This window comes from Choloepus didactylus, chromosome 5, assembly GCF_015220235.1.
Source record: "Choloepus didactylus isolate mChoDid1 chromosome 5, mChoDid1.pri, whole genome shotgun sequence".
NCBI classification, from domain to species: Eukaryota; Metazoa; Chordata; class Mammalia; order Pilosa; family Megalonychidae; genus Choloepus; species Choloepus didactylus.
Genome location: NC_051311.1, coordinates 39,093,711 through 39,102,477, shown reverse-complemented (window position 1 = coordinate 39,102,477; position 8,767 = coordinate 39,093,711). Strand labels below are relative to the sequence as shown.

General features: G+C 42.0%; 1 non-coding gene across 1 annotated transcript; it reads right to left on the bottom strand.

Annotated features, from left to right (window-relative positions):
- Positions 1–7,891: 7,891 nt before the first annotated feature.
- TRNAC-GCA lies at positions 7,892–7,963 on the bottom strand. The gene has a single exon. It is a non-coding gene; the product is annotated as a tRNA-Cys (tRNA).
- Between the last annotated feature and the right edge of the window lie 804 nt (positions 7,964–8,767).

The window sequence follows — 8,767 nt, the reverse complement described above, 5'->3', positions numbered from 1 at the left end:
GCTTTACATTGCTATCATGGTAACACAGTTCAAGAAGGCTTTTCAGCTTATTAGGTAGTTCTTCGGTGAATACCAAGAGGTGTTCTCATGGTGTCTGCAAAACAAGCTTACATTTGTTAAAGAATTAACCATTCCTTTCCAAAGAAAATGGAATCTGCTGCCCTATTAGTTTTTAAGCTAAACCTGAGTTTTAGAATGTCTGTTTCTGTAACAGTGAAAGTTATTTTATAGAAAACTTCTTGATTAGCTGTCATGAGATGTTCCTCCAGTTCTTGCAGACAAAAATAATTTTTAAAAAAAGAACAGAGTATTTTAAGGGCCAGTTGCTTCCTGTTGACATGGTTTGTTTTGCTCTTTGTCATTGTTGTTAAATCAAAAGAAGCATTGTCCAACTGTGTCTAGGTCTAGTGTTATTTTTAACAGGAAGTATGAATGTTTCTTCAGCATTAATACTTGAATGCACATGTATAAGTGTAATTATGGCAATCATTGGTTAAAAATGTTTCACAATATCCATTTGAATTATTATTTTTCACTGATCAAAATGCAGTTTGCTTTTCTATTCGTTAACAAATAAATGTTTGGGATTTTTCTTTTCTGCTTTTCTGGGGGGACAAAAGATGTAGAAGCTCCACATCTGCAGGTATTTTTCAAGGCCTTAGAGAAGGCCTTGAAAACAATGACTCTCAGAAGTTGTTGTTGATTGAGTGGGCAAGTCAAACATGATCAATGCACTTCAGCTTTCCTATCCCCTGAAGTCTGTGGATTCTTTCCACCTTATACCACGGCAGCTCCAGTATCTCAAATGCATACAGAATTGGCCTTTTCTGAATCCATCCAGGTTTACATCAACCACCTGAGCTAACAGACTAATCCCAGATACTGGGTATGCTCACAAAAATAAATTTAGATATATTTAAAATTATATTCTTCCTACTTTATAAAATGCTATAAGAATTCATATCCACATGTGTTCCCTAGATTTTTGCTGATATAAATCAGCAAGTATTGAAATTATTTTGGTGTGTAAGTCTTCATTCCTCAGTTGCGACTGTAAAATTGGTGCCTCTAGCTATAGATGAGGAGTGGAGAAACTGATTATCCTGCAATGAAAAACCTTCAATCTGGCCTATTCAATTTTCTTCTGACAATGACAGACTCAGTAGCCTTTGTGATTTGGTATAATTTGAGTTTTCCCAAAGCTCTCATAAATCCACATTACAATTCCTGAAGACCTACTCTTTCTTAATCAGTGACTTATTTTCATCTAGGAGTCTGGGAAAAGCTGATATAAAAGTTTGGCATCCCATAGGATGAGACCTTGCTTCTTTTCTTTTCAGCTATTTCAGTTTTCAGTGATAGGAAATAGGAGATTTTCTCAGTACACTCAGAGAAAGTACTGTGTTTCACCTTGTGTGTGGAACAGATCATCTAGAGTGACATTGAAGCTTCGTACTTGCTATCTTTAAACTGATAGAATTAGTCACCTCCCTGTAGCCCCTTATAATGTTCTATGAGAACTGTAACCTGCTCTAGGAGACCACAGGCAAAAGTTTCCTGAACTTTTCTACTGTGTGCTATAGGCTTCTAGATTTCTACCCCCCTCAAACTACCTAGATTTTCATTATCTTCAAGTCCAATTAGACAACTGACCAATCTACATTCTCTCCATTTCCCTTAGGATATTTTTCCTATTACACATTCCTGGTACTATTCAGTGTGCTTCAATTAAATAGATCATTTCAGGCTAATAAGAAACACATTAAACAATCAATGGCAGAATGGCAAGGAGCTCATAGCTTTTCTGAAGGGAAGTCTCAAGAAATAGGCTCACAAAATTGGCAGGATCCAAGGTGTGGGAGCCCCGGTCCCAGGGTCTTCCCCAGGTGCCTTGAAGACTGTACACAGCAGCTTTTGTGACCTAGGTTATTTAATGTTTGACCTACTCTCCTTGTAAAATCAGGCCTTTGGTGCTAAATGTAATCTATAGCTTACCTCCCTCCTGAAACCACCTCCTCTCTGAAACTCCCTGAGATACAGTTATCTACAAGACAAGCTATAATCCTCCCCTCATCCCTGTTGATTACAACTGATCCTTCCCTACATCACAAGATCCCTGCTCCCACCTTCTGGTCTCATACCCATTGGGATGTCGAGCCCTTATAACCAGTTTATTCAGCCCCCCCCCCCCCCCCCCCCCCCCGCCAAGTGTGGAATATCTTCATGTTGAGCTCTGAACCTGCTGCCATTCAGAGCAGCTCCTGAACTAAGGGAAATGTGACCAACTTCCCACCCTGTAGGTAAGCCCCAAAATAAAAGCTCATGTCTCAGAACATGTCTGTTGCTTTCTTTAGTACTTCTGCTGCAAAAGCTCTCATGGGCCATGACAATTGGTGAGCCAGCCAGGAGACTAAAGAAATCCCAGGCACTGATGACATGAACTTGTAGAAGGTAAAGGGGAAGTCCCTTTACCTGGTGGGATATTGGGCTGGCCTGCAACATCTACTGGGAGGGGTGCCTACCCTCCTAGATGAATGGATGCCTATGTGGGGAAGGGTGGCTATCTTCCTAGATGAATGGAGTCTGCCAAGGGAGTATGGAGATGCATATAACTCCCTGGCTAGACTAATAGCCCTCCTGCAACAGGCCACAGGACTACTAGGATTTCATGCGAAAAAGGAAAGCTGCCAGGCTGCTGCAGCAGTAGCCTGGCCATTCTTGGAGGCTGTGCATGCAACTATAGAAAAGGCCTTAACAGCTGATGTGGCAATCTGCCACTTAGAAGAACTGAAGTTAGAAAGGGATATGTAATGGGCCCAAGCAGAATTGAAAGATGTTCTGGATAAAAGTTTAGAAGTACTGGCATGCCAGTATACTACAGTAAGAGGGCATAAGCTGCTCAAAGGGCAAGTTAGACATATCCTAGCTTCCCATGACTGGGACCCTAAAGTGTGGGACCCTGTTGATTCCTCATCAAAAGATGATGAGCCCTGTCTGACTGTGAAATTAAAACTGAGGAAAGTAAGCATGCACATCCTATGGTCCAACAAAAGGTGACTTCCCCCAGATGTACTGTGGCAGTATATCAGTATAAACTATCAGGGCCATTTAATAGCCCCACCTGGCAATGAGAAAACCTAATGATACCTGGCAAATGACTATAAATTATAGCAAACTTAATATAGTAACTCCTCCTTTGTTTGCAGCTGTGCCAAATATAGCTACCTTGTTGCAGAATATGAGTACTCAATTAAGCCAATTTAACTTTGTGTTAAGCCAAACTAACATCTCATTTAGTATATCTTTAGAACTTCTCCAGCTCTTTAGATCCCTTCAGCCAATTTTCATTCACCTTAACATGGGAAAGACAACAATGGACATTTGCTGTGCTTCCACAAGAGACCTTCAAATGTGGAAACATCCAGCAGAGCCTGACTACTCTATCAAGTTCTTGGGTATTGTCTGGTTGGGTAAAACTAAAGCTATTCCTTCAGCTGTTGTTAAAAATACAAAGTTATCCTACATTGCTAACTCTAAACAAGTAATAGCTTTTCTTGGTTTATTAGGTTATTGGAAACTGTTTATACTCTATTTAGTACAAATTTTGAAACCTTTGTATACCCTAATTAGAAAAGTAAAAGTGTGGGAATGGGATTTTCCATGGCAGGCTGTGTTTATAAAAGCTAAGCAAATTATTGCACAAGCACAGGCTTTAAGGGGGCTGGACCCTGAAATACCCTGTGAATTGAATTTGGCCAGTGCCAATATTGGCCTTGGGTGGGGTCTGTGGCAAAGGCAACAGGTTAAGTGTGTAACTATTAGATTCTGGTCCCAACTATGGAAGGGCACAGAACTTAGATACAGCCCTTTGGAAAAACAATTGTGTGAAGCTTATAATGCTCTGTTACAAGTCGAAGGTCTAACTCAAAGGTGCCCAGTGACCTTACATATGACAATACCCATAAAGAGGTGTACACAGGGCATTATAAACAAGCCCCATTTGGGGAGTGCTCAGGTGAGCAGGCTGACAAAAGCCTGCCTCTTACAATGCAGCACTTTGGACAACAGCTCTTTGAGTGCAGAGATGCATGAAATTTTCCAGTGGGATGAGCTGCAGGCTGTATGGATGGTAATTGTCCATGAACCAGTAGACACCTTGACTGTCTGCACAGATAATTGGGCCATATATTGAGGTCTAACAGTATGGATGGCTACATGGAAGCAGGAGCAATGGATGGTGGGCGACCATCCCCCATGGCAGAAGGACCTGTGGGAAGACATCTGGATGGCCTGCCAGAAATGTAAGGTAACTGTTTTCCATATTTCTGCCCATGATGTTAACTCATTGCCAGGTATAGCAGAAGCAGATGCCCTAGTGAAATTCCTCAGCCTAACACCAATGATGCATGGGGCAACTGAATGGCTACATCAGAACACGGGGCACCGAGGGTACCAGACCCTGTGGAAGCTAGTAGAGCAGTTTCAGCTGCCTATCCCCCAACAAGAGCTAGAAGGAGTAGTAGTGGATGCTAGCCCCTCCTGCTCACTGCTGCTGCCCAGAATGCTTCCTCACCAACTTGGGCCGAGACCAGATCCCTCTCACCTGGTGGCAAGTAGACTATATTGGCTCCCTTCCTCTGTTCAAAAGGACAAAATATGCCTTCACCACCATAGATATGGCTATGTGACTGCTGCTGGCCTTCCCCGTGGGCAAGGCTAAACAACAATAGCTACTATACGTAGCTTAGAAAAATTAAGTGCCCTTTTCAGAGTCCCCACACGGGGACAGCAATAGGGGGACCCCCTTCACTGGGCAATTAACCCAGGCCTGGGCTACAGAACATAATGTCCTTTTGACTTTTCATTTGCCCTATAATCCCACAGCAGCTGGGTTAACTGAAAGAATGAATGGCCTTTTAAAGAAACACTTAAAGGAAGATAGAAACTCCTTACAACAATGGACTCGATGACTGTACCAGCATTAACTCCAGACCCAAAGCAGCAGCTCCCACTCCTGTGGAAATGGTAACTGTGAGGTCCATGCAGGCCTTACACATTCAAATAAGGGGGGCCAGCTGCTCTCAAGCCACAGTGAGGCAGCAATCACAATCTGCTCTTGCCTGTGCCACAAACACTAGAAATTGGGGAAAATAAGGTCAATCAGCTCTGGTTCTGGCCCATGCAGCTATGCTGGTTGAGAATCCTAAGCCCATGGGGTATTAGAATTACATAGGATGCCAAAGGTTATTTGTATTTCCTATCTGGGACCCCCATCCCCCAGGGAACTGTATGTATAACTTTGCAACCCCAAATTAACTGTAGAGTTGACCCTGAAGGGTTCCCCACAAGGGGAGAATATATGGCATTTAAAAAAACCCTCACCTGGAACTCTTCTATCCACTAATGAAAACTTAGCTTATGTATTGTTAAATCACTCAGTCATCCAGTTTAATGCCTACATGTGCTATTAATTCTTGTTAAAAAATGTATATTACTGTTTCAAAATGCATTAACAAAAGTGTTTTAAGTATTTAGCATTATTCTAATAAGTTTTAATTTTAGTGGTAATTGTATGTGGTAGAATGTTTGCTTGAAAACAGTTTCCAAAATTACTTTGGTAACTTAAGTCTAAGAGGTATAAAGGTTGTTTTGTATTAAAAGGAAAAGGAAAGTAGTTTTGTCCTAAATGACTGGTTGTTTTAGAATGAAGAAAAAAAGAAAATGTAGGACAAAAACTGAATGGATACAGAAAGTTGAAGAAAGTTTGCAGAAAGGGAAATTTATTTCTGTGGTCAAAGTTAGGAAATGGTAAAAACTAGCTATAGAATAAAGCAGACTGCATTGTAGTTTTATCCTTTATCTATTTTAGCCCCAGGTGTACTTGTGCTTTAATTAATATTCAAGGTTGTGTTATATACCTGTGCTGATTTGAATGCATTATGTCTCCCAGAAAAGAGCCATATTCTTTGATGCAATCTTGTGGGGCAGACATATTAGTGGGGATTAAGTTGGAACGTTTGGATTACAGTGTTTGCATGGAAATGTGCCCCACCCAACTGTGGGTGATGACTCTAATTGGATAATTTCCATGGAGGTGTTACCCCACCCATTCAGGGTGAGTCTAAATTAAATCACAGGAAGCATATAAATGAGCTGACAAACAGAAGGAACTCAGCACAGCTGAGAGTGACATTTTGAAGAGGAGCTACAGCTAAGAGGGACACTTTGAAGAAAGCACAGGAGCTGCAGAGGAGAGACAGTTCGAAGATGGCTGTTGAAAGCAGACTCTTGCTCTGGAGAAGCTAAGAGAGGACAAATATCCCAAGTGCAACTAAGAGTGACATTTTTGAGGAACTGCAGCCTAGAGAGGAACGTCCTGGGACAAAGCCATTTTGAAACCAGAACTTTGGAGCAGACACCAGCCACATGCCTTCCCAGCTAACAGAGGTTTTCCGGATGCCATTGGCCATCCTCTAGTGAAGGTACCGATTGCTGATGTATTACCTTGGACACTTTATGGCCTTAAGACTGTAACTGTGTAACTCAATAAATCCCCTTTATAAAACCCAATCCATTTCTGGTGTTTTGCTGCATTAGCAAACTAGAACAATACCTGACATTTCCCAGAATTGTAACACAACCTCTTAATCCATGCAAGATCATACACAAAATATTGAACATTTACCTGATGATCCTTTGTCCAAATGGTGTAACTCTTTAGCTTGTTAATAGGATTACTATCATATTTACTGGTTTACTTGTACTCTGCTGTTCACTGTATTTTTGTTGTGAATTATGGATGCAATGTCTATCCTATGGTCAACACAAATTGCTGTGTGTGGGTGGATTGTGGGAGCCCTGGGCCAGGGCCTTCCTCAAGTGCCTTGAAGACTGTATACAGCAGCTAGCATGACCTAGGTCAGTTAAGGTTTGACTTACTCTCCTTGTAAAATCAGGCTTCTGGTGCTAAATGTAATCGACAGCTTACCTCCCTCCTGAAACTACCTCCTCCCTGAAACTTCCTGAGATACTATTATCTACAAGATAACTTATAATCCTCCCCTCCTCCATGTTGATTACAATTGATCCTTCCCTATGTCACAAGACCCCCGCTCCCACCTTATGCTCTCATACCCATTGGAATGTTGAGCCCTTATACCCAGCTTGTTCAGCTCCCCCCCAACCAAAGTGTGGAGTATCATCACATTGAGCTCTGAACCCAATGCCATTCAGAGCAGCTCCTGAATCCATTCAGAGCAGCTCCTGAATTCAGGACAATGTGACTGACTTCCCACCCTGCAGATAAGCCCCAAAATAAATGCTCATGTCTCAGAACATGTCTGGTGCTTTCTTTATTCCTTTGGCTGCAAAAGCCCTCATGGGCTGTGACACAAGGGAACCCCAGTGCCAGGATCTCACCTATTCTGGTTAGGGAGTCACTGCTGCAGCCAGTGGCCCCACTGCCACCCCTGGAATCAATTCCAAACTCTCCCTACTTCTTTATGTCATAGACTTACTTGGGGGCATATACTTGGCCAAGCTTAAGGCACATGCCCATGCCCTAACTTCCAACATTCAGGGGAAGGCCATGTCTGGCATTTTTGTTGTCCTTAGCAGGAGACAGGGCCCTCTCTTCCACCAGAACAGACATAGTTGTGGATTCCTAAAATAGAGTTAAGAGGGTTCAGATGCTGAGCAAAGAAAGAATATAAATATTTACATCAGGCCCTTGGAGAAGAACTGACTTAACCTTGATGAATCCATGTTTATCTAGAGCTTCATGTGTCCAGGGAGACTTTCTAGTGAAGACTTTCCTTCCCTGTAAACTAACACAAGGGGATGAAAGAAATCTGGAACACAGAAGACAATGTTCTGAGTAAAAGACACAGGTAGGGGGCACCTGGATTTGAACCAGGGACCTCTTGATCTGCAGTCAAATGCTCTACCCCTGAGCTATACCCCCATCTACTAACATGTGTCTGTCAAGCACTCTAAACCTGAATAACCACATTGTGGCTGTCAGTATTTTTGAGATGTGTATTTGTTAGGCTTCTGCCATAATTCACTCCTATAAACTAATGTCCTTCCTACTATGCACACCCATTATTCCTCCACCTCTACACACTTGGATCGCCACCTTATAACCAGCATCCTTCCTTCCCTCAGTTCCTTCCTTATTAAAGGTACTGGCATTAAAATCATTGAGGTTTGTAGCTAAAACATCCTTTAGACTCACCTAGAACAGCAGGATTAAAAAAAAACTGGCTGCCCAACACTTTGGAGGTTATGGTGGGATGGGCAGGGGCTGTGCAAAAGTAAAAATTTCCAGGTTCCATCTCAGAACTCCTAAATCAGACTCTCTTGGAAGAAGGCCTAGGGCACTGTGTATTTCTACCAAACTCCCTGAATGATTCTGACACAGTTTTGGAGCGATTGATTTAATCTGTGCCCTTCCATGGTATATCAGCAAATAATGACTAATTAAAATCATGCCTAAACACAAACATACCTTATTAATACCAAGTCACAACTAGAAATCATGTTTATGATTAAGGGCCTCTTTCCTCTAAACAAACTCTCTGGGGCCTCCTTTTTCTCTCATCTTTTCCCCCTCCTACTCTTCCATTTGCTGAATCCCTCAGTGTAAGTAACCTGAAGAAAGAATCCAATCCATGGGAAAGTTATGCAGTGAGAAACAGAGAGATTTTTGGTTGTTGGAGTACAGGATAGACTGGTTGCAAACACTTGGTTAGTAGAAAAGGAAGGG